The following is a 26,372-nucleotide window of genomic DNA, read 5'->3' as shown; positions in this document are numbered from 1 at the left end:
AAATAATGTCAGGGTTCATATTTTGTTTCTTTGTACACTAATTAAACAATATATTCTGCCTTCATTGGTAAGCATTGCAACTATTATTGTGGTAATTAAAGTTAATCCTAATTTGTTTTTATATGAAACTACATATTAAAATATCTGTTATTATCTAATTAGGTATGTGGAAAAGTACTGCTGGTATATAATAAGCTCTCAAGAATTTAATAAATTTTAATTCAATAGTTGAGTTATATTTTGACAGAATTAGCCTATTATGTTATAATACAACATTTTGTCCTAAGAAATAATTTTACTTTTGGTAAGATTAAATTCCACCATAGCTTAAAATTCCTGTTTCAACGTATATTTTAAAGTTCATTACAAGTCACACTTGGCTAAGTAATGATAGTTTTCCCTTAAAATAATCTTTCTACTTTTTCCATAATGAATACTAATATGATTTTTTAAAGAAATTCATTTACAAAATTAGGACCTAGAACAAAACAACAGCAAGCATAACAACAGCAAATACACAGTTGCCATGAGAATAACTCCTTTATACTGGAAATTTTTTTTTCCATAAGTTCTTATCTTGTCTTCCTACAGAGGCAAGATGGATTAGAAAGTCTTTCTACAGATGCTCTATTACTTGAGGTTACCTTTCCCCTCAAAAATCATAAGTTGAAAATACTTTACATAAATAAAAAAAGTAAGTCTAAATGGCACTCAATAACCTAGCCTACAATACATTGTAACTCATCAAAATACTTCACTGCAAAGTAATGGCTATTTATTATTTTGATTGTGTGGTTGGTCTGGTTCTACCCTTAGCTGCCGCTCACTGTTATCACTCAGCGCCTCCAAAGAATATGTGATAGACATTATTATCCAAAGTACATGTATGAAGACATGAATTGGTGTGAACATACTTTATATACAGAGATATGAAAAATTGTGCTCTGTAAGTGTAATAAGAATTGTAATGCATTCCACTGTCATGTATTTGCAAAATAAAATCAATTGAATATTTTTTAAAAAGAATATTGTGTACCACAGATCACTAGTCAAAGAAAAGATCAAAATTTAAAATTTGAAATATGAACTGTATGGAATATTTAGTACTTTTACCGTATCATAAAGTCACCTTCTGCCAGATAATCCTGCTTCCCTAAAATACTTTTTAAAGTTACCTAATGATTAGCTTTCTAATAAAAAGCACTGTTAAAGCACTTTGATTAATCAATCAATGTTTTTATCCCTTCAAGTAAAGAACTATCACCCTCTGTTTAACAAAAGATCAGAGATATCACTTATTATTAGTTTCCAATACATAGTTTGTAATATGAATACAAATGACAATTAAAGATATATAATGCACACAATTATAACATTGTTATATTTAGTACTAAATAAGAGAAGTAGTAAAACAACAATAAGAATCAAAGAAAGTGGGAATAGAAAGTAAAAAGGTACAAGTTAAAATGCCCTTTCAACATCCCTCAAGTGAGGCTTTACTGGATGTGTTGTGTGTGCATAGTCTCTCCTATCTCTGCCATCCTGAAGAAAACTGTATGTTAATTTAAAAATTTTCACTAAATATGTTATATTGCCACTTAAAATGTTCCCCTCCCAGTTAAAAGTACCCTAATTTCAGATACTTATTTTCACATCTTCCATGACATAAAGATCTCAATTTTTTAAAGAAGAAAATCTAATATAGCAGGTTTTACCATTCCAAGGCTTGCTATATTTCTACTCATTCAAATTATTTTATGACCTCTTATGATATTAAAAAAAAAAACTGCTTAAGCCTGGTCAGTAAATTAAAACTACTATAAAATATTTCACCACCATCTCTCTAAATACATGAGCTCTTTACCACCTAAGTTCCCTATTCATTATCTCAAATATTGGCTATGCCAATTTCCTATTGTTTATTTGTTCATCATTTCCCCATCATGTGCTCTGCTTTTATGGTGCTCACTGGAGTGCAGAACCTTGCAAATTGGTATAGCATCAGATTGCTTACTGAGCTATGCCAAATTGCATTTTGATCCCAGTGGATGGATTTATTCAAACTTTTTTGTAAGGTTTTTTTTTTTTTGATATTTAGAGAAGGCTTGCTCAGAGAGGGAATTGTAGAAATGGAGGAAACTCATTGATGTTCATTCCATCTTCTTCATAATACAGAGGTAAAAATATTTCAAATCTGAATATGTGACTTTGTTTATCTTAGGATAGTGACAGAGCTGAGAACAGAATTTAGCTTTCCTAGCTCCCTCTCCAATTTTCTGTGACAGTTTTTTTCTTTTCCCAATGGACACAGTGTAAGAGATAGCCAGCTGATTTAAACACAAACAACAACAAAAACAATATTCAGCAACTGAGTACACAAAAGGGTTCTTTATAAAGGTTTCAACCCTAAGCAATTCCAGTTTCACAAACATTATACAGAACATAACATGCTTGCCTCAGGAGCTGCACACCCCGCCACGTGATCAGACTGAAGGGCCACACCAGAAACCAGAAAGGATTATGGTTTCTAATAAGAATAGATTGAAAAGAAGCTGTTGCAGCTGCCCAATGGGTTGCACCCGCAGGTGGCAGCCAGAGCTCAGCTCTTCACCCAGTGAAGTGGTCAGGATCAGGAGGGGTGCCCCACCAAGACCTGCAGCTTATGATTGGCTCTCTTGGCTTCCTGGAAGTTAAAGTCATATCCTCTTGGTCACTTATGCCCCCTTTGTGGTTCAGGGAAAGAAACACTCTCTCAGAACTCTTCACTTTGATTGAAGACTCTGGTTAAAATTAAGAACTTAAAACCCTAGATCTGAAAAAGTGAAACCGATGTCCTGTTTTTTAACTATAAATGGCTTTAAACTTTGGATCCTGTCCTCTTTCTCTCTTTTTTCTTTCTGCTGCATTAAGTTTTATTTAATGCAGAGTTTGCTTAAAAGGTTAAGAGAAAGAAAAGAAAGCAAATGCGAGAGCGATGGAAGAACCTCTAAATTGTCTTCTAGAAAAGAACAAGAAAGTCTCTTCAGGAAGATGAAAGTGCTCGACCTGCCTCTTTCCAGCGAAGCCGGCACTTAGGGTTCAAACCTGAATACTCAGATGATCCCAGTCTCTTCTAACCAGGCTGTGCCCACCACATGCTCTCTCTCAGAGACCAGAGTCCCCCAGAGTGGTCGAAGGGGTCTCATGCTTGCATTCACGTGAGGATGTAGTTAATGCTTACAATGCAATGTTGCCTGGACTAGTGGCTGTTGTGCACCCATACCAAGCCGCAATGCTTCGCTAGGAACCTGTAGTACTTGGTGGTCACCTGCCCCTTCACCAGCACTGATGGAGAGACAGAGGCAAATGGTGGTGAATCAGTTTGGCCCAGACTTATCCCAAATGCCAGGTGGTGAGAGTGCGGACCCCCTGTGGGCCTTTATAACTTCGCCTGGCAGGAGGGAGAAACACCAGGCCAATTCCCAATTGATGGCCCTGTTAAATCAATCAAGGCCCTGAATACTCTTTATAGGCATGCTAGTCCATGGCCCATCTCTGGGCAGATGTTTGCACCTTTAGCAATGGGGGGGACGGTTAAAGTTTGGAGTTTCCCTGAATTCGCCTAACTATGGAAGGAAGTGTCCTGGGAAATTGAGCTCAAACAAAACTATATGAAAAGCCGACATGTGAACTGGGAATTTATCTCTGTGGTAGAGTACTTGCTTGCATAGCAACCTCACGGTCTTGGGTTCAACCCTAAATAGCAGGAAATTTCTGTAAGAGTAAGGTTAGGAAAGTTAACAGTTTTTGTTCCCAACTTCAGTGATGTTTGCAGGTGGTAAAGCATAACAATAGAAGATATTTCGTCTAGAAGCATCCCTTTCACCAGTGCTAGGACTGGTGTAAGGTAGAGAAACAAGATGAGGCCCAGTGTACCAGCTGGCCCTCTCTGGGGCCTCACGCACCACTAGGGCCATTACCAGGATGAGGGTTTCTGTCCGTCGGTTTGCGTGTGCTTAGGTTCCCACTCCCCACCACCCTGGGGAGCCACCCAGGTTGTTTGGGTGCAGAGCAGAGTGTTCCTTACACAGGTGGTGAGCGCAGCGCTGGTGAAAAGTGTCGCAGCCATTCACGTGATGGTACAAGTTCTTCTCAATAAGGTCCTGAGATTCATACCCCATCAGCTCCGCCACCCTGTGGAGAGGATTTTGGGTGGGATGAGTGCCCGGGTGCCCTCAACTCCAGATCAAACACAGTCTCAGACCGGGGTGCCTGCCCTCAGTTCGCAGAACCTTGTTAGTTCCCTCATCTGCAGAATGGGCTCATTCAGATCAAGGGGGATCTCTCCCTGGCTAAGAAGGGTTGCATTACACCAGAAACAGCCATTTTTGCTCCTGCCCACCCACCTAAAGTCCAGAAAGATGAACTTCATGTCCAGGCTGGCTCGAAACATGAACAGGTTACTTTGCAGCTTGATCTCCAGGACAGTGCTAGAAGGCAGCAGTGACCCATGGCCACAAGGCCCACATTCTGGTAACAGCTGTCAAAAGGGGCCATGTCCAAGCTGTATTGGCAGATCTTCAGGGAGCCACTGCTGTGAACGACCTGTGGCAGAGGGGGAGGGCGGGAGACTCAGCTGCACTCAGAATGAGCCCCAGAAAGATGAGGAGGGGGTTGAAACCTGTTGAAACTACTCAGCCAGAAACATTGTCTGGGCCATGCCCTTCTGGGAAGGGGGCCAAAGTTATAGGACTTCAAAGTGTCTCAAGAGAGTGTCTGCAGGTACAACTGAATTCACTTGGGAGCTTGTAAAAATGAAGATGCTAGACCTGCACCAACCCTAACGCGTCTGAGGACGTTCAATCGCATTCAACCTGAGAACCACAGCTTTGAGCTGAAGCTCTGATTATTCACCTCTTTGGAGGTCCAAATCTGGGCCAGGCTTGAACTCCTAGGAATCCACCAATGGTTCCCCACCGCTTCAGAGGTTTTTGGGATTTTTCAGACCCATCTCTAAGAGGCACGTGGCTGTGGAGTACTAGGCCAGTCAGACCTAGTCTTTAAGCTTCATTCCCAGTAGTTCATACAGTTTGGGGACTAATGGAGCATTTGGACCCACTGCTCTTTCAAACAAAGGTACTACCTATGGCTCACGCAGGAGCGATCCCTGATGTGGAAATGACCCTCAGACACTGCAGATTCCTTGTGTCCCGCCCCGTCCAAAGACACCCAACTGTGGCTGGGTGTCAATCTTTCACCTCAGCCACTTACCTTGTAGCCCTGCAGGTGAGGCCAGTGTTCCGCTTGGCTAAGACACACTTCATCCTCAGGAAGAAGGAGAGCTGGATCTCGTGCTCTGAGAGAGAGCAGAGGAAAGATCAGGACATGAGACATGTGACTGGGTGGCTCCAGCCACGACAAACTAGGGGAAAACCACAAGCTGAGCACCATGGGCTTAAGCATCTCAGACACATGTCTGCCTTACCCTGTACAAAGTGAAAGTGGTAGGGTTGGTGGGTGGTGAGCACTGCGGGCATCTCCTCGTGGTCGGCAGGGTGGACATATTCATAAATGCTCTTTCCAGTCAGCTCTACCTGTAAAGATGAGAGTAGCATCGTCTGTGCAATAGTAGAATGTCCCATGAAGAAGCTGAAAACTTGGTGGTGGTGGGGGGGGTCTGTTGGACCATGAAAGCAGGAGCCAGCAATTCGCCCTGAGTTCTGATTTCATTTCTGCCCCTTGCTACCTATTGCATCCTAGGTACACCTCAGCTCCCTTATTTATCTTTGAGATAATAACAATAACTACTAGTTGTAGTAGTAGTAGTAGTAGTAGTAGTAGTAGTAGTAGTAGTAGTAGAAGTTCTGGTAAAAATAAGCATCTCTTCCCACAGTATCTGGCTTATTGTAAAGCCTCAAAAAAGTAGCAATTGCTTGGGCTTTGGGTCGAAGATAATGGATAAGGGAAGTCTAGGAATGAGAAGATCCAGATCTGTTCAATGAATCCCTCCATCAGCTGAGAAGTCTCTAGCCCAGAAATGCAGACATCAAAGGATTGGGGAAGCCCCACCCCTCCTGCTTCCAACTCTGGAAGTGTAGACCACTCACCTACCTGAGAAAGACCCAGGTGAACTGAGGCTGTCTCTGATATGTACATGATCTTCCCATCTGGGGCCACCACAAAGATGAAACCATCCAGGGTCTGGGAAGGCAGAAATAGAGTGAATGGAGAGGCCTCTGGGCCATCTGTTGAAATGCAGGGGTGGGGGAAGGCAAAAGTTAGAAGCATTCAGACAGAAATGCAGAGAGATAGAGAAGAGAGACACGGTTGGGAAACAGGACATAGAACCAGTCACAAGAGCCCCTCTTTTTTTTCATTCATTCCAATTTTGTAAGCATCTGAAGCATGTAGCACACTAGAAGAGATCCAGAGGAAGTTGTGGCAGTGCTCATGCCCCATAGGCTCAGGATTTACCAAAGGGGACAAAGAAAACATGTTTGTAATAGACATGCACAAAAATTCTGGAGTTAAATCACAGAAGTAGATTAGGTTCTTGGGGTGATAGTCACTGAAAGAACCAGAGGTTTTCTGTGTCAAGCTTGAAGGGCTCTGTAGGGACATTGTTATATCACGAAAAGAATAATAGCAGGGTTTGGGAAAGATCCTATCCCTACTGCACTGGTCAACATGGACGAACCTACAGTCTGAAATCTATAGAGATAATAAAGCTGGCCAATGGCACTAGAAAGTGTATAGGAAAGAGGGATTTAGGAGATGAGAGAAGGGGAGTCAAAGATGCTTTACAGGAGCTGATGTTTGAGCAGAAATTTGGAAAGGAAGGTTGGGCTAGAGGAGGGAAGAAGAGCATCCTAGACAGAAGGGATAATGTGGCAAAGGCAGGGACTTTGCAGGAGGATGAATCCGATGTATTCTGAAGTGATGAGTTTGGTGTACTACAGGTGGAGCTGAAAAAGTACACCCACAATGAATTTTTGAAATTTGGAATGTAAATTTGAGGAATCTGAAGTTGTTCTTATAGGCATTAGGATTCCAACAGAGGTTTCCTGAGCAGGAAAATAACATGCTTAGATGTATTATTTTAATCTTGGAAATGACCTTCAGAAGGAAGGAAGGAATGGGGGTGAAGAGATCGGGGCAGAGAGCTGCAGTGGAGATGGGTCAAGTCTGAAACTGAGTGATTAGAAAAGAGATGAAGAAAGATAAGAATCTAATTTAAAGATGATGCTGGCTGTGAACTTCATGCTAATGGATGGCAGAAAGAGAGTTCAGGCTGACTTTCAGGTTTCAGTAAGGACATTAAGTAGAGGGTAATGCCATTAACCAAGACTAAAACTTGGAGAAACAGTGAATTTTGTACAAGCGGAAGTTTGCGCCAGAGGGCTGGGATTGTGGCCCTGCAGTTGAGCACTTGCCTCGCAGGTGAGAGGCCCTGGGTTTGATCCTCAACACCATATAAAACTAAATAAATAAAGGTATTGTGCCCAACTACTATACTGATATTGGAAAAACAATACTAATATTGTCCTCTGATATTAAAGCATATTAATAGTTACAAATTAACACAGAAAGAGAAACAGTCTGCCATAGCAACTGACTGCAATTACTATTCAGCACTGTGACCTGGCACTACTAAAATTTTGCTAAGCAAACTATTGAGTATCTGTCTTAAAAATGCTTCAATCAATAATTTAAAAAGTTTATTTGACTGGTAATCAGATTTTAATTCTACTTTCACTTTTTCTACAGGCTAAATAATTACAATTAACCACTGATTAATGCTGTAGTTAATGAGAAATTAAGGCATTCTTCAATTTTCTCCCCAAACCCAAAGCAACGTTTAGTTAAAATATATTTCATTGTTGACAGGAAAAGTAAAATGGTAAGCAAATGTTTTCTAAAAAGTTAAATGATCATTTTAATCTCACTCTCTAGTATAGAGAATTTGAACACAGGGCTTGACACAAATTTTAAATATAGTTCTGAAAAAACTCAGAACTATATTTAAGCTCATTAATAGTTTTTCTCTAATTTATTTCATGCTTTAAGAGTAAATTTCAGAATTATTTTATTCTAACAAGAAAATGAATTTGAATCATTCAAGATAGTTATTTTTTACATAAATAATCCTCAATAATCAAGACAAAATATTTGTAGAAACTGATGTAATCTTTAAAATAATATATTTAATTTAATTTCCATTACATTTTCTTTCTTCCATAATTTATTTAATTCCATTATTTGCCTTAAGTGTTAAAGTTACTTTGGCTGGGGAAAAGTAAAGGGGAAAAATGTGGGGGATTTTGAATCTCAAGTTTACCTTCAGAAATACCAACTTTAATTATCACAAGAAAACGTGTAGAGCTGGCTCAATTAACTAGAGAAAGATCATAATTTTAAGATAGTCTTTTCATTTTAACCTTTATAAACTTTGGTTGAGTTAACTGCTTCCATGCAGATTCATTATCTAACTTATGTCACAGGTTGAGACGAATGGTTTATGAACAACATTCTTTAACACCAAATTCTCTTTTCACTATTAATTCCACATTAGTTTCTATCTTTATAGAAGTTCAATTCAGGGCACAGTATGAGAACATAACCTTCAGGACTAAATTGATAATGTATTATATATAGTGTGTTTATTCTGTTATTTTGTTTTTCTATTACTGGGGATTTGAACCCTGAGCCTGACATAAGCTGGGCAAATACTCTGTACCACTGAGCTGCTTGCCCAGTCTAACATTTAAATTTGCCCTGTAAAGGACAAGCAAGGAAAAAGATAGTCTTATACATTTAATCTTACACATTTATATTTATTTAGCAATTTCAATGGATTATCCTGTCCACTTCTCTCTGTTTCACACTTGGCATCCTCTCATATTCTTATGTCACCTTCATTCTTGGAGGCTTCATTCTATGAAGCACCTATGGCCTTCATTCTGCTTTCTGGTACTCAGAATTCTGAGTAACAACCACCGAGCAGTAATTTTTTTTCTAGAAAGTGTTGTTTTTTCTGACTGCTGTAAAAATTCCTTACCTTGCTATTATTCTTATGGAAGACAAAAATTATTTCTCAGAGATGTTAAATATCTTGTTCAGAGGTCACATGTCTAGCAAAATATGGATCAATACTTTTCAAAGATCATCATACCTCATATTCTGAACACTTTTTGCTTTCACACAATCTTTGTTTTTGATTATAGGGAAGGAATGGGTTAAACACATGCTTTATAAATATTAGTATGCATATTCTTAATGGGTACCATATCTATGGTAGAATATATAAGTAGAAACTCTGGAATTTTGCAGTGTCCAATCTGGGATACAACTTATGGTGGCCCTCATGTTGATGAAAGTAAGGGAACATATTGTCTAGATTTCACGTTTGACAGTAATTAATTATTGAAGTTGATAAAATACAGAGAAGGAGACAACAAGGATGATTCCAAAACTAATTCTAGAAGGTGGTTTTAGTCTTAACCATCTTTAGAATAGGGACATGACACATCTGCAGTGGTAACTGCAGAAGGGCAAGTGATAAGTTCATATTCAGATGCATTGGATTTGAGGTACTCAGGATACCTGCCAGTAGAGATATCCAGAGAGTAAAATGGATGTCAAGTAGTTCAAAATATGGTGCTGGGACATAAGATATATATCTCTCTATATCTCTCTCCAACTCTCTCTCTTTCTCTTTCTCTTTCTCTCTCTCTGCCCCCCTCTCTCTCTCTCTCTCTCTCTCTCTCTCTATATATATATATATATATATATATATATATATATATATATATATGCAATCTTTAAAATAATATATTTACTTTCCACTATATTTTCTTTTTTTCATAATTTATGTATATATATGTGTGTGTGTGTGTGTGTGTGTGTGTGTGTGTGTGTGTGTGTTTGTGTGTAGAGGGAGAGAAAGAGAGAGAGAGATGGAGAAGGAGAGACAAAGGAGAGACAGTGTGGGAAGAAGAGAGACACTTATCACTGAAGTTTGTTAATATATATTACTAGTCAATGTCAGAGAAGTAAGAATTGAAATTGTGCCTGAAAACAAGTTATGGTGGAAAAAGGACACAAAAAACAGAATAGTGAAAGGTGAGTATTGAGGAAAAGATAATTTCATGCTGTTAAAAGTGAAAGGAGTCCCTAGAAAAATAATAATCAACAACAAACTTAAACCCATTACAATTATGCAGACATCAGTTAATGGAAGTCTTCAAAGCAGAAGATGCCAACACTTCTACAGAATTATACTGAGGAAATGGAGGATAAGTTCTGACAAACTGTTGTTGACTGTCATAAAAAGGAGCTCACTGATGAAAATGAAAGAAAATAGACACCTACTCAAGGAAATCTATACTATCAGCTTGGCTTTCTCATTCAGCTAAGGGACATTTCCCTCACACTAGACTCAGTATAGTCACCCATTTTAGTCAGTGCCTCAAATATTTGCAAGCTGGTTATATCACCATTTTCTGTGCATTTTTTTTTTTGTAATCTAGAATTCACTGAGTTACATAACCAGCCTATTTTTATTTTCATTTTATTCTATTTTGAGACAGGGTCTCCCTAAGTTATTTAGGGCCTAGCTAAGTTGCTGATGTCAGCCTCAAACTCATGATCCTCCTGCCTCAACTTTCCAAGTCACTACAATTCAATCTCCAGGACTAAAACAAATGAATAAACAACAACAACAACAAAATAGAACTCACCACACCTACCATATCTATGCACAAATAATTCCAACATTGAAGGGGACTGGGTTTAAAAAATAGCAATTAGATGGAAGGAAGGGAAGAAAGAAAACAGAGAGAAAAAGACTGGAAGAGAGGAGAAAGAAGGGAGGATTTCTTTTATTCTGTTTCTCTTTTCTATGCTCAAAGGGAAGGTGAAAAACAAGAATCAAAATTACCTTGGGCTGGGATTGTGGCTCAGTGTAAGCACTCACCTAGCACGGGCAGGACCCGGGTTCTATTCTCAGCACCACATAAAAATAAAAAAGGCATTATGTTGTGTCCATCAACAAAAAAGATTGTCTCTCTCTCTTTCTCTCTCTCTCTCTCTTTTAAAAAATAAAAGAACTTTTATTGATGCATTGCTCTATAAAATAAATTTATTTATCATTTTTACTGTATACTTACCACATGAAAATGTAAGCTTCAAGATAGTAGAGATTTTTGCCATTTTGTATGTTTTGTATTTCCAGTACCCTAGATTGTACCAAGTCAGGGTGGTACAAACTTCTGGTGACTTTAAACTTCCAAGGGCCAAACACCTAGATTATTTGAAGGATTTTTAATGTTTATTTCACCATATGCGATTATGTTTACTCACTCTGTTTAGAGTCAAAATTCCTGCATAAGGAGGTTCACCATCATATTTGATGTATTTTTATGTACAGAATTTGTGCATGTGCTTACAAATATGTCTATCACATAGTATATAATAGGATTCCACATGAATACACTACTCTGCAAGCATATGTGTCGAGTATAAAGAAAAAACTACCCACAAACTAAAGGCTAATAAGTTAGAACATCAGAAAAGATTAGAATTAGGTGTGAATTTAAAACATACTTTAAAGTGTAGCCACAAAGCCTTTGAGTGTTAAGTATTTTTATGGCATTGCTGAGATTTGGGGCCTTAGATGGATTCTAAGCCTAAAGGTACCTGTTCTAAAATTGTCTTCAAAATTAGCAGATATTCAGATACAGATTGCATATTTATCTTTTATCAGGAACCAAATCTGGAGATTTTACTTATTTCAAAGAAGTAAAATTAAGAACCACTGATGAATGGCCTTATACAAGTAAGAATGCCCTTATTTTTCACTCCCAGTCTTTTTCATCTACTTAAAAAGCACAGAGAGGCTACGTACATGCTTCATACTCTAGTAAGACTTTTACAATATAATAACAAAAAGATACAAACCGCTCATGTCCCATAGGTTATAGTCTGCTAACATCTAACTGTTCTAAAATATCTAGTTTGGACCAGACTTATACATATTTTCATCACCTCTGATTTTATTTCACTGACATTCAAATCAAATAATATCCCAATGAATTCAAATTTATTAACAGAAAGATAAAAGCAATTCTATTTCATGTTTATGAAAATGTATTTAAAGAAAATTGAATCATACATTTTTATTATGTGGTGTAATATCATACATTATTGATTGTCAGCTTTCCTTTTACTTGTTAAAATATGCAGCATTTGGTTCTGATATTTTAAGTGTTTTGCACATTTACAAAAATAAAATAGTCAGCACTTTGAAGTTGTTGTGCTACCCAACCTCATCCTAATGCAAAAGTATAGTAAGTTTCTTCTTGCAAATTAGTAAGAAAAATATTTTAAAAAATCCAAAATCATTTGAAACTTCTCTTATTCCCTTTTAGGATTCACAGTGCTTCTTTACATTTTCATGAGTTTTATATTGATTAAATATTTAAAAATCTTCAAATCAAATCATTTGATGCTGAAATAATTTGTTCCCTTCATGTACTTACTTTGTTAAACTTCTTGTTCCTCCATTTATAGAATATTAGTCTTTTGACACAGGACAATGTGACTCTTGTGAATGGTTTTCAAATTTCATCATTGTTTTTCTGATATATGAACAGTCAGGTCAAAGATCTGTCTACAGTCCTTATGAGATAATGGCTATTTTGTTTTAGACTCATTTTTTCTTCTTTATCCCATGGTGTGATGGAGAAATGAGTAAGTCATGTTTCCATCAGTATTGCTTATAATCTCCCTACCAGGTTTGCATCACAGTACCTGAGGTGATAGTAAAAATTGAGGCTTTCTTACATTGGAAAAAAAAAACCTTTTACAATAGGCTCATATAACCCTATTTTTGAATATGATAAACTAATATACAAGGTAATTAATAACTTAAGGCCAGTCTTATGTAGTGAAAACAAACATTATGTAAAGAACTTTACATTGTGATTATTATCAAATTTGTATTGTTTTTCTCATACTTAACGATTTAATCAGAACTTCAACTAAATTATTTTTATTAAATATCTACACCTTATTTCACATACTGATAGTAAATCTGCCTTTTAAACTTGAAGTTTGTGATTTTCTGCTCATATTTCCCTCACTCTTAAACAAAACATGCACTTAGCACATTTTAACACCATTTATTAGCTTCCTAAATAATATTTATGTATATTAATGTTAGAAACCTTAAATCCCACTATAGTTTTATAATTGCTTTTTATCACCACAACTCATTTAGGTTAATTCCCAGATTTATATTCTGCCTTTTTTTTTTTTGTTTCATGTCTGGGATTCCATTTGGGACCTATTACTTTTTTTCTTCCTAAAGAAGAGTTTTTATTATTTTCTTACAGGTTTTTTGCTGGCAGTGAATCTTTAATCCTCATATGCGAATGCTTTGATGTTACCTTTGTTATTAAAATATACTTATTTACAATGGAGGAATTCAACTTGAAAATTGTACACTTCAGCATCTTGAAGATGCTCCACTGTCCTCTGGCCCTTAATGCTCAGAAACCACTCAGTTACTTATGTGAGATTAATCTCTGGCTATTATTTAAAATTTTTATGCTTTGTTTACTTCATTACTTCTGGAAAATTCTCATCCATTATCTCATGCAAAAATCTCCTGTGCTCCATTTTAGCTATACTCTTTTATTATTTTGGTTTAGAGGATATTACATTTTCTCATTGTCTCCTCTCCTACCTATTCTTTATGTCTATATTTTACTTGTCCCTGTTTCTCTCTAGCTCAGCTGTGTCAAGCTTGTTCTTAGTTCAAATATGTAGTATCTTTTTTTATGGTTTGTAATTCTTTGCTCTAAGTTCTTAGGTTACTTTTTTTCTTTCCCTTAACCTTGCATACTGTATCACAATGTGTATCTATAACTCCCACAGCCAGTAGCCCTCTGGAACAACTTCTACAGAATGTTTTTGACTGATTCTAGCTCATGCATTTTTATTCTGGCATCTACTTCCTATTTTTGTGTATTTAAATAAATGTTTTCAAAAATATTTGAGTCCTAAGAAGATATTATATTCTTTTAGAGATGAACTTCTCTTTCTTCTGCTGAGAAGAAATGTGCTAGGAGGTCCACACTAAAACTCGAGAATTGTGAGCGCTAATTACCTAGATGGCCAGGTTCTCCAGCCTCCTGCCCAGAGCAAGGGATGTTATACTAGGGCTTTCAACTTTGTAATCGCTGAATAGTAACTCTCATCTTTCCATCTTAGAGAAACTGTTGAATGGAACTTTCACCACAGATGCACATGGAGGATTGGTAGAAGTTTCCAGAACACAGAGGGCAAAAAGGGGCTATCTCTCAGGAACGTTCATCTTCCTAGTGGCCTCCATCTGTGACTACTGCTGTCTGCTGCCTGCTGTAGTTGTGGTTCAAAATTACCCTAAGAAACATTCATTCCCTCCCTCATTTTTATATGAGGCTCACATTGATTTATTAAGTTGTTTTTCAATCCAATTTCTTAGATGCCTTTGTGAAGAGATGATATGAATTACTTGTTCACCATTTACTGGAAATGTATGGTACATAAAGGTTAGCTTTTCACAGAAATTTTTTTGTAAACATATTATGTTTTGGTTATCTTAATGTTACTAATTTTGAGGTAAAACTTCCCAAAGAATATTTATTTTAAGAAAACAGACAAAAGAGGGAAACAGTTTTTACATGAAGATATTAAATATAATATTTTTAAATCCATAGAAAATGAAATGTATCAAGTGTAAACTATAGAGAAATAGGTGTGATAGCTATAATAGTATATGATTAAACTGAAGATTAATGAATAAGGAAACAGGATCAATAACCCACAATTATTGACATGAATTGTGTTGGGATTTTAGAAGGCCAGGCATTAGAGGAGCTTTTGGAAACTGAGATCTAGGCCAAGGGTGGCTTTCTCCACAGCACTGGGAATCTCACCCAGGATTTCACATGATTTTGCTATTAAAGCCTTCTCAGTTATAGTTTATATAAGTTTGTGAGCTCCTCAGAATTTCTAATTCCAGATATGTATTCACAGATTTTTTTCCTCTTCTCCTCTCATTGTGTCTTCTTTGGGGTGATAGTAATGTCCAGGCATTGTGGTGGATGACAGTGGAAGATTTTTATGTGCCACATGTTCCCATATGCATTAGACTCATTGTCCATTTTGCCATTTTAAATATTGAATCTCTGACACTAACCCATAACCTTCTAGGCTCTGACTACTTATCCTAACATCAATAAAAATAAACCTAAAGGGATAGAAGTAGAGGCATTTGATAGGAGGCATGGTGTATACTTGGACTTGCCTTTTGCTTCATCAGAGATACATATTATAAAACCTGTGACACATTTTTCTCATTTTACTTTTCCAAGAATTTTCAAAATTAACAAATATGTAACTTCCTGACTCCCTATCTCTGTCGCCTGGGTCACAATGTATACTTTTATATACATATATATAATCCTACTGCCATCACAGGTATATTTTTTAGAGTACTCTCACTTTGGTAAATACAAATTTCATGAAGAGATCACTGCCCCCGAATACACTGAGGTAACTGAAAATTCAAGCTGTGGTGAGCTTTATATTTCAACAAGTTTAGACATGAAACAATGTAAAGGAAAATGAATATTTTGGGTTCATATGTGAAGGATCTATATCCCCTTATGAATTTCAATTGGCATACATACTATTACATTTTAATGTATTAAATATATATATATACACTATGAATTTGCAAACATGAACTATATGTGTCATATACTTATACTACCTTGATTCCTTCATGTGCATCTGTGTGGATTTATATTCAACTGTTCAGAAGATATTTTTCAGAAATATTCATTTTCTTGACATACATATTTATTTCGGAATACTCAAAATGAACTCCAGTGAATATTGTGTACTAACCCTAATATTTCTACAGTAAGTGACCCAGTTTAACATCAATGAAAGTATATTCATATGGAACATGATGTGTATTTTGAATTAAATTTTCATTCAAAATTGTTATATTCCTATTTCATTAGTATATGTACATCATAGGATGTATCATTTCATCCACAATTCACAAATTCCTATGCATATGATTCACTTTCATTCACTCCTGTATCAGATCCCATGTATTTCTCCATGTTGCTTTACTTGCTTTTTCATGAGATTTCTTTTATATCACCTAACTTTTGAATTCCATCATCATTTTCAAAGCAAATCTCAAATACAGTTTGTTATAATTAGTAACCCTAATATTACCACTACATGTATAACTACTTGGATGGAATGTTTTTATGTGAATACCAGATTTCATGTATTTTTTAAAATATCAATTCAATCCATTATTTAAAATAGTAACCTGTTATATTTTTTATTCACCATATGGTCTATTCATGCATCATCTCTATATACATAAACCCAGGATACACCTATTTTTATCCCCAAACTCTAAATGATAGGGTTTCAAAACATGCTCCCAGAAATGGTGGAAGAAATACGCATGTCACCTGATCCATATATTCCTTTCATCACATCATGTTCTGGACACAAAATGCAAAACTCACACTTATCTTATTCTTCTACCAAAGGCTCATTTTAAAGAGACCGTGGATTACTAAAATCATCTATGTCTGCATTGCCTATTGTTTTCAAATTTCAATCCTATGGTGAGTATACACTTGATTCTTTCAAGGATAGTATGTTCAACTACCCCCCTGTTGAAATTATCCCTGATCTTATCACTCATTTTGTACTTTGCCTGATCTCCTAACATCCTTATTGATATCTATTTCCCCAAGTGCATTGTTGTGACTGACTCTTCATGTGTGCTGACATTCCCATTTACTCTTTAATAGAAATTCATTGGATTGCAAAAAGGGCCTGTGGTCCAAATCCTAATTCACTCTTCTTTCTTACCCTACACTGGAATCCTGCCTACTCTCTCTATTTCACTGCAAGTTCTCTTTTACATTCAGTAGTCCCAGGTACAAGATCTTAGGCCATTGTCTATGGATTTAGAGGATTCATCTCTGCAGAACATAATTCAAACTATGTATCCAAATCAAGGGCCCAACAAACTTGTGTGCTTCAGATCTTACCTAGTTTTCTATTTTCATACTTACATTTCACCTTACATTTCTATAAATATCCAAGTTGCCCAATACCCGTATTCATCCAGCAGAATGACTTTTAACCCAAATCAAACGTGATATGACCCTTAACCATACTGTGTTCCCTCAATCTATTTTCACATAACAGCAGGTCCTGAGTAGATCTTGCCATTCAGGTATGTAGGGAATCCTCCAGCTGCTGAGAAGCTCAAAGATAGATGCAGAAATGATCCCTGGAGCAAATGTAGCAGCTAGGTAGGACCTGTGAGGTCGAATGTCATCTTCCATGGCCAACAACCAAGTCAGGATGAAGGGATGAGGCTGAATCAGCCTCTTTCTTCTCTATGCAGGGAAGATGGACACAATCAGGTCAGATTGCTGATCCCAGGCTCCTAGGGTATATAGACCTTTATGTCTTGTGAAAATGTCACAGTAAGGTAGGGCAGCCTCCATCTCATGGGACCCTTGGAAACAACAGTTAGGACAAAGTGGTTGCCAAGGCAGTGACCTCATTCACTTCCCTGAAGGATGTGACCTCACCTCACTTCCTTGGTGATGGAACTCTAGGAACTTGGGATCTAAGAGGCGAGGCATCCAGAGGCAGTTCCACTCCCAGTGGGCTCACTTGATTGTCTATAACCAAGGCCAGAGTCATTCTTTCTTGGTACCAAGGGATATGTGGATAGACAAATGCCTGGAATGGTCTCAAAAGGGGCCTTTCCTGAGAAAGAAGTGTTGTCTTGTTGCTGGCTCCTGACAACTACACAGAGATGGCCAAGGAGACAAGAGCTGACAGGACAGGCCACTGCTGAGGAACATACTTTGACCCAGCAGTCAGAGGACAGAGTGGATAGATGCAGACCAAATACAGGGGTGGTTTGTGCGTCTCAGTGGCTGTGGGTTTCAATTTGTCATTTTGTCTCATGTTCTGAGAACATGAAGGAAAAACGTGTTTTTGTTGTTGTTGTTGTTGTTGTTGTTGGTTTGAAATGGACTGTTAACTAATGAGCCTTTGTATGTCAGTGGATCCCACTGGGTTTGTGGTTAAAGAGAGTAGAGAGAAGAAAGCAGCCGTGAATGTGTCCTGTCTAGTGGAAATCTTTGCAGGACTCCTCATGGCCAATTTATGAATAGACTGCTGCTTGGCTTGCAGATGGGCAACACCTACCAAGATCCTAAGTTCCCGTATTGTTCCTGAATTTTGGCCACTCTCTGAAGGTGTTCGTGGTTTTGTGTCCAAGATGTGTACCACATTCAAGCTCTGTGACATGGCCATGGACTGGATTGCTGAAGGGCATGCCAAGCATCTCAGAAAACTCAAAAATTAGCATGACTGGTTAGGATCTCTCTGAAGAATCTCTGCTTGGATAGATAGTAACCCAAGTTGCATGATTAGGAGCTGTCAGTGCCATAGTGTTCAATTAAAGAAAAGTTTTTCTCCAGGCTTCTTTCTTCCCTATTGTTCTGTTCCCCTGAATGTCAGGGAGGTGTTTGCCTTAGGGCACTCCTTTGGGACTCCTCAAGGAAACAGATTCAAATGGAAATGAAGAGGCCTAATCTGTGCCTTAGAAGTAAGGTGCTCTGGAAAAGCTGTGTCTGAATCAGACTCTTGGCCCTATGTGTGGCTGTGAATTACATTCTCAGCACCCCAGGAAACTCAAGAAAAATCCCATGTGTCCATCCCAATCTAAAAGGATGAAAAAGAAGTGTACTATTGGATGAAGTCTCTGGCCTTCCTCTTGTCAGGCTACTGACCCTATGAAGACAGAAGAGGGATCCTCTGGGTCAAAAGAGTTGTTGCAAGCCCTTCAGTAACTAGCACACAGGTGTTTGGATTTTTTCCATGAGTCCAGTACACATAGAGAATATACCCCTGGCAGGCAGGAGGCCTCTAATTTGACAAGCAGAGCAGTATTAACTACTTGCCCATTTTATCTATCCTGTTTGTCAGGAATTGTGTCCCGGCCACCATGACATTTGGCATATGATGGGCATGAGAGCTTACTTTGCACACCATCTAAGACTGCTCACCCTATAGAAACCCCTAGCCAGAATGTTATGATGAGTGTCTGTATGGAAGAAGATGAGAGCCATGTGGGAGTGTTTTTGTTACAATAGTGGTCTTTTGTGGGGTGGTTGGAAAAGATAACTGGGTCCACCTCAGCTTGAACTCTGGTGTGATGCCATTAGAGACTGAGTTCTGGAACTGATCTCAGAGAACTATTGCCATGAATTGTGTTGGGATTTTAGATGACCAGGCATTAGAGGAGCCTTTGGAAATGGAGATCTAGGCAAAGGGTGGCTTTCTCCACAGCACTGGGAATCTCAGCCAGGATTTCACATGATTTTGCTGTGAAAGCCTTCTCAGCTATAGTTGAGAGCCAAAACTCACAGGAACCTCATATTTTAGACCCCAATGGGCCTGGATTCCTGTGACCTTTCGCCACAACTTGGGAACATTGCCTCTATGCCATCTCCAGAGCTTTTACTGAAAGGAGATTCCTCAACACTTAATGGCTCCTGAATGAATCAAAACCCAATGTGTCAACTTCTTCATTCTTAAAATATGGCTAGGCCAATACCATGAAATTTTTGAGAATCCCATGACCAGAAATCCCTGGAGAACCTTTAGATCTACTGTTGCTCATCATGACTGAACCAGCGAGTTCCATTTTTGACTGAGTGGAATTCATGACCATGGTGAAGAACAGAGATGCCAGTGAGTAGGAGCCAGCAGGGAATTGGGCCTGGAGCAATGGAGTGCAGGTGTGTGATCCAACATCGGTGGTGGGCCCCTGTGTTTCTGTCATTGGCTTCCAAATGACATGTGACTGACAAAGTGCAGCCAGGAGTCCCGAAAATATAAAGGCATGTGGTTGTGGGGAGAGGATTTGGTGTGATGCTCAGAAACAAGTTGCTAAGCAAAAGTGGGAAAGATATATGGGGTAGCAGCCCAGTTTGTGTTTTTGTCTTCAGACCCTAACTCACCCCACGTGGCAGAGCTCCCTCCAGCACTGTGTCCTTGATTCCCTTTTTGTATTTTAAAAACAAACGCCAATTTTCCAGGGAAGCTGTAAGAAATGCCATTAAAACTGGGCGGTGAGCCAAAGGCTTCACAATGCACCCAGGGAGACATTCATACCCCAATGGCCACAGTTACCTGCATTGAGGATTCAGCTCTGCTGTCTCCTGTTCCTATTGGAAAATATGAACGCATGTCCTCCTGTTCACATAGACTCAGACCAAGCTTTCATGATCTCACTACAAAGGAAGCTAAAACACAAAGCTATATTTCTAGTGGACAAATGTCAGAGGCAGATAGTCAAGAAGTCATTAAGCCAACAAAGTTCCAACTTTGTGGAATGTTTACCCTGTCCTCTACTTTTGGGATCTCTTCTGCCACACCCAATATGTGAGCTCCTCAGAATTTCCAATTCCAGATATGTATTCACAGATTTTTTTCCTCTTCTCCTCTCATTGTGTCTTCTTTGGGGTGATAGTAATGTCCAGGCATTGTGGTGGATGACAGTGGAAGATTTTTATGTGCCACGTGTTCCCATATGTATTAGACTCATTTTCCATTTTGCCATTTGAAATATTGAATCTCTGACACTAACCCATAACCTTCTAGGCTCTGACTACTTATCCTAACATTGATAAAAATAATCCTAAAGGAATAGAAGTAGAGGCATTTGATAGGAGGCATGGTGTATACTTGGACTTGCCTTTTGCTTCATCAGAGATACATATTATAAAACCTGTGACATATTTTTCTCATTTTACTTCTCCAAGAATTTTCAATATTAACAAATATGTAACTTCCTGACTCCCTGTTTCTGTCGCCTGGGTCAAAATGTATATTTTTATATACATATATATAATCCTCTTGCCATCACAGGTACATTTTGGAGAGTACTCTCACTTTGGTAAATACAAATTTCATGAAGAGATCACTGCCCCCGAATACACTGAGGTAAGTGAAAATTCAAGCTGTGGTGAGCTTTATACTACAACAAGTTTAGACATGAAACAATGTAGAGGAAAATGAATATTTTGGGTACATATGTGAAGGATATACACATCCCCTTATGAATTTCGATTGGCATACATACTATTACATTTTAATGTATTATATATATATATATATATATATATATATATATATATATATATATATATATATATATATATTATGAATTTGCAAACATGAACTATATGTGTCATATACTTATACTACCTTGATTCTTTCATGTGCATCTGTGTGGATTTATAATCAACTGTTCAGGAGATATTTTTCAGAAATATTCATTTTCTTGACATACATATTCATTTCGGAATACTCAAAATGAACTTCAGTGAATATTGTGTACTAACCCTAATTTTTCTACAGTAAGTGACCCAGTTTAACATCAATGAAAGTATATTCATATGGAACATGATGTGTATTTTGAATTAAATTTTTATTCAAAATTGTTATATTACTATTTCTTCAGTATATATACATCATAGGATGTATCATTTCATCCAAAATTCACAAATTTATATGCTTATGATTCACTTTCATTCACTCCCTGTATCAGATCCCATGTTTTTCTCCATGTTGCTTTACTTGCTTTTTCATGAGATTTCTTTTATATCACATAACTTTTGAATTCCTTCATCATTTTCAAAGCAAAACTCAAACACAGTTTCTTATAATTAGTAACCCTAATATTACTACTACATGTATAACTACTTGGATTGAATGTTTGTATGTGAATACCAGATTTCATGTATTTTTTATAATATCAACTCAATCCATTATTTATAATAGTAACCTGTTATATTTTTTATTCACCTTTTGGTCTATACATGCGTCATGTCTATATACATAAACCCAGGATACACCTATTTTTATCCCCAAACTCTAAATGATAGGGTTTCGAAACATGCTCCCAGAAAATGCGGAAGAAATACGCATGTCACCTGCTCCATATATTCCTTTCATCACATCATGTACTGGACACAAAATGCAAAACTCACCCTTATCTTTTCTTCTACCAAAGCCTCATTTTAAGGAGAGCATGGATTACTATAATCATCTATGTCTGCATAGCCTATTGTTTCCAAATTTCAATCCTATGGTGAGAATACACTTGATTCTTTCAAGGATAGTGTGTTCAACTACCCCCCTGTTGAAATTATCCCTGATCTTATCACTCATTTTGTACTTTGCCTGATCTCCTAACATCCTTATTGATATCTATTTCTCCAAGTGCATTGTTGTGACTGACTCTTCATGTGTGCTGACATTCTCATTTACACTGTAATAGAAATTTAATGGATTGCAAAAAGGGCCTTTGGTCCAAATTCTAAACTCACTCTTCTTCCTTACCCTACACTGGAATCCTGCCTAATCTCTCTATTTCACTGCAAGTTCTCTTTTACATTTAGTAGTCCCAGGTACAAGATCTTAGGCCATTGTCTATAGATTAAGAGGATTCATCTCTGCAGAACATAATTTAAAACTATGTATCCAAATCAAGGGCCCAACAAACTTGTGTGCCTCAGATCTTACCTAGTTTTCTATTTTCATACTTACATTTCACCTTACATTCCTATAAATATCCCAGTTGCCCAATACCCGTATTCATCTTGCAGAATGACTTTTAACCCAAATCGAACATGATATGACCCTTAACCATACTCTGTTCCCTCAATCTATTTTCACATAACAGCAGGTCCTGAGTTGATCTTGCCATACAGGTATGTAGGGAATCCTCCAGCTGCTGAGAAGCTCAAAGGTAGATGCAGAAATGATCCCTGGAGCAAATGTAGGCAGCTAGGTAGGATCTGTGAAGTCTAAAGTCATCTTCCATGGCCAAGAACCCAGTTAGGTTGAAGGGATGAGGCTGAATCAGCCTCTCTCTTCTCAATGCACGGAAGATGGACACAATCAGGTCTGTGTGGTTGCTGATCCCGGGCTCTTAGGATATATAGACCTTTATGTCTTGTGAAAATGTCACAGGAAGTTGGGCAGCCTCTATCTCATGGGACCCTTGGAAACAACTGTTAGGACAAAGTGGTTGCCAAGGCAGTGACTTCATTCACTTCCCCGGAGGAAGTGACCTCACCTCACTTCCTTGGTGATGGAACTCTCTGAACTTGGGATCCAGGAGGCATGGCATCCAGAGGCAGTTCCACTCCCAGTGGGCTCACTTGATTGTCTATACCAAGGCCAGAGTGATTCTCTGTTGGTACCTAGTGATGTGTGGAGAGCCAAATGCCTTGAATGGTCTCAACAGGGGCCTTTCCTGAGAAAGAAGTGTTGGCTCATGGCTGGCTCCTGAAGACTACACAGAGATGGCCAAGGAGACCAGAGCCGAGACAGGACAGGCCACTGCTGAGGAACATATTTTCACCCACCAGTCAGAAGACAGAGTGGATAGATGCAGACCAAATACAGGGGTGGTTTGTGTGTCTCAGTGGGTGTGGGTTTCAATTTGTTGTTTTGTCTCATGTTCTGAGAACATGAAGAAAAAATGTTTTTTTTTTGTTGTTGTTGTTGTTTTGAAATGGACTGTTAACTAGGGAGCCTTTTTATGTCAGTGGATCCCACTGGGTTTGTGGTTAAAGGGAGAAGAGAGAAGAATGCAGCCATGAATATGTCCTGCCTAGTGGAAATCTTTGTAGGACTCCTCATGGCCAATTTATGAATGGACTGCTGCTTGCCTTGCAGATAGGCAACACCTACCAAGACCCTAAGTTCCCATATTCTTCCTGAATTGTGGCCACTCTCTGAAGGGGTTCGTGGTTTTGTGTCCAAGGTGTGTACCACATTCAAGCTCCGTGACATGACCATGGACTGGATTACTGAAGGGCATGCCATGCATCTCAGAAAACTCAGAAATTAGCATGACTGGTAAGGATCTCTCTGGAGAATCCCTGCTTGGATAGATAATAATCCAAGTTGCATGATTAGGAGCTGTCAGTGCCATAGTGTTCAATTAAAGAAAAGTTTTTCTCCAGGCTTCTTTCTTCCCTATTGTTCTGTTCCCCTGAATGTCAGGGAGGTGTTTGCCTAAGGGCACTCCTTTGGCACTCCTCAAGAAAACAGTTTCAAATGGAAATGAAGAGGCCTAATCTGTGTCCTTGAAGTAAAGTGCTTTGTAAAAGCTGTGTCTGAATCAGACACTTGGCCCTGTGTGTGGCTGTGAATTACATTCTCAGCACCCCAGGAAACTCAAGAAAAATCCCATGTGTCCATCCCAATCTAAAAGAATGAAAAAGAAGTGTACTATTGGATGAAGTCTCTTGCCTTCCTCTGGTGAGGCTCCTGACCCCTATGAAATCAGAACTGGGATCCTCTGGGTCAAATGAGTTGTTGCAAGCCCTCCAGTAACTAGCACACAGGTGTTTGGTTTTTTCCATGAGTCCAGTACACATAAAGAATCTACCCCTGGCAGGCATGAGGCCTCTAATTTGACAAGCAGAGCAGTATTAACTACAGGCCCATTTTATCTATCCTGTTTTTCAGGAAGGGTGTCCAGGCCACCATGACATTTGGCATATGATGGGCATGAGAGCTTACTTTGCATACCATCTAAGACTGCTCACCCTTTAGAAACCCCAGCCAGAATGTTATGATGAGTGTCTGTATGGAAGAAGATGAGGGCCATGTGGGAGTGTTTTTGTTAGAATAGTGGTCTTTTGTGTGGTGGTTGGAAAAGATGACTGGGTCCACCTCAGCTTGAACTCTGGTGTGATGCCATTAGAGACTGAGTTCTGGAACTGATCTCAGAGAACTACTGCCATGAATTGTGTTGGGATTTTAGAAGGCCAGGCATTAGAGGAGCCTTCGGAAATGGAGATGTAGGCCAAGGGTGGCTTCCTCCACAGAACTGGGAATCTCAGCCAGGATTTAACATGATTTTGCTGTGAAAGCCTTCTCAGCTATAGTTGAGAGCCAAAACTCATAGGAACCTCATATTTTAGACCCCAATGGGCCTGGATTCCTGTGTTCTTTCACCACTCCTTGGGAACCTTGCCTGCATGCGATCTCCAGAGTTTTTACTGAAAGGAGATTCCTCAACACTTAATTGCTCCTGAATGAATTAAAACCCACAGTGCCAACTTCTTCATTCTTGAAATATGGCTAGGCCAATAACATGAAGTTTTTGAGAATCCCATGACCAGAAATCCCTGGAGAACCTTTAGATTTCCTGTTGCTCATCATGACTGAACCAGCGAGTGCCATTTTTTACTGACTGGAATTCATGACCATGGTGAAGAACAGACATGCCAGTGATTAGGAGCCAGCAGGGAACTGGGCCTACTGAAATGGAGTGCAGGTGTGTGATCCAACATCTGTGTTGGGCCCCTGTGTTCCTGTCATTGGCTTCCAAATGACATGTGACTGACAAGGTGCAGCCAGGAGACCCGAAAATATAAAGGCATATTGTTACCCCACTTACTTATTGTAAGTCCTTTTGTAGTAGAAGAACTGTGTCCCAATAATAAGCCTACTGTTCCTTGGGGAAGAGGTCCTTTTACTCCTGTGGGAATGATTTGAACTCCCATCTCTGGTGTTAGTACTGTGCTGGTGGAGGTGCAGATGTCCAACCCTATGCTCCCTCTGGTTTGTCTGATGAGAGATCTGATGGATAATGTGTCCTGGGCACTACCCTGATGATGTTGGAGATCGCATGCAGGCAAGGTTCCCAAGGAGTGGTGAATTCTAATTTAGTGAACTGAAAAAATATGGACCTGTCCTTAAAAAAGCCCCCTTTCCAAAATTAGTTATCTCTCTGCCTAAATTGTGCTTAACAATGTTTTTTAAACTTAAATATTCTGAGTTAATTTGCATATTAGATTACTTAAGAATTACAATAACATTTTATTTATTGACATAAAATTGCTTGAACGACTAGTGGTTTTTTTTTTTTTTTTTTTTTCCATCCTAGATATGTTACTGTAGTTTAATAAATATTAGCCAAATTGGATTGGAAGTTAACTTATATATGAGTGTTGTTTTAAGAATGTTGCTTTACATTTCATGCAAAACTATTGATAATTTTGCCATTTTAAGTAGAAAGCTTAGGACTTTACTACAGCAATTTAAAGTTACCTCAGTATAAAATACAAATAGCCTTACCTGTTATTTCTTGTATACTCAGTATGGCATTGCTAAATTCAGTGATGTTTTGAAGTTTAAAAATTATTATTCCTAAATTTATGTAAATGCACCTGAACCGGTATTTAAAA

The sequence above is a fragment of the Callospermophilus lateralis genome (genome assembly GCF_048772815.1).
Source record: "Callospermophilus lateralis isolate mCalLat2 chromosome 11 unlocalized genomic scaffold, mCalLat2.hap1 SUPER_11_unloc_2, whole genome shotgun sequence".
Lineage (NCBI taxonomy): Eukaryota > Metazoa > Chordata > Mammalia > Rodentia > Sciuridae > Callospermophilus > Callospermophilus lateralis.
Note: the sequence above shows the minus strand (reverse complement) of the source record.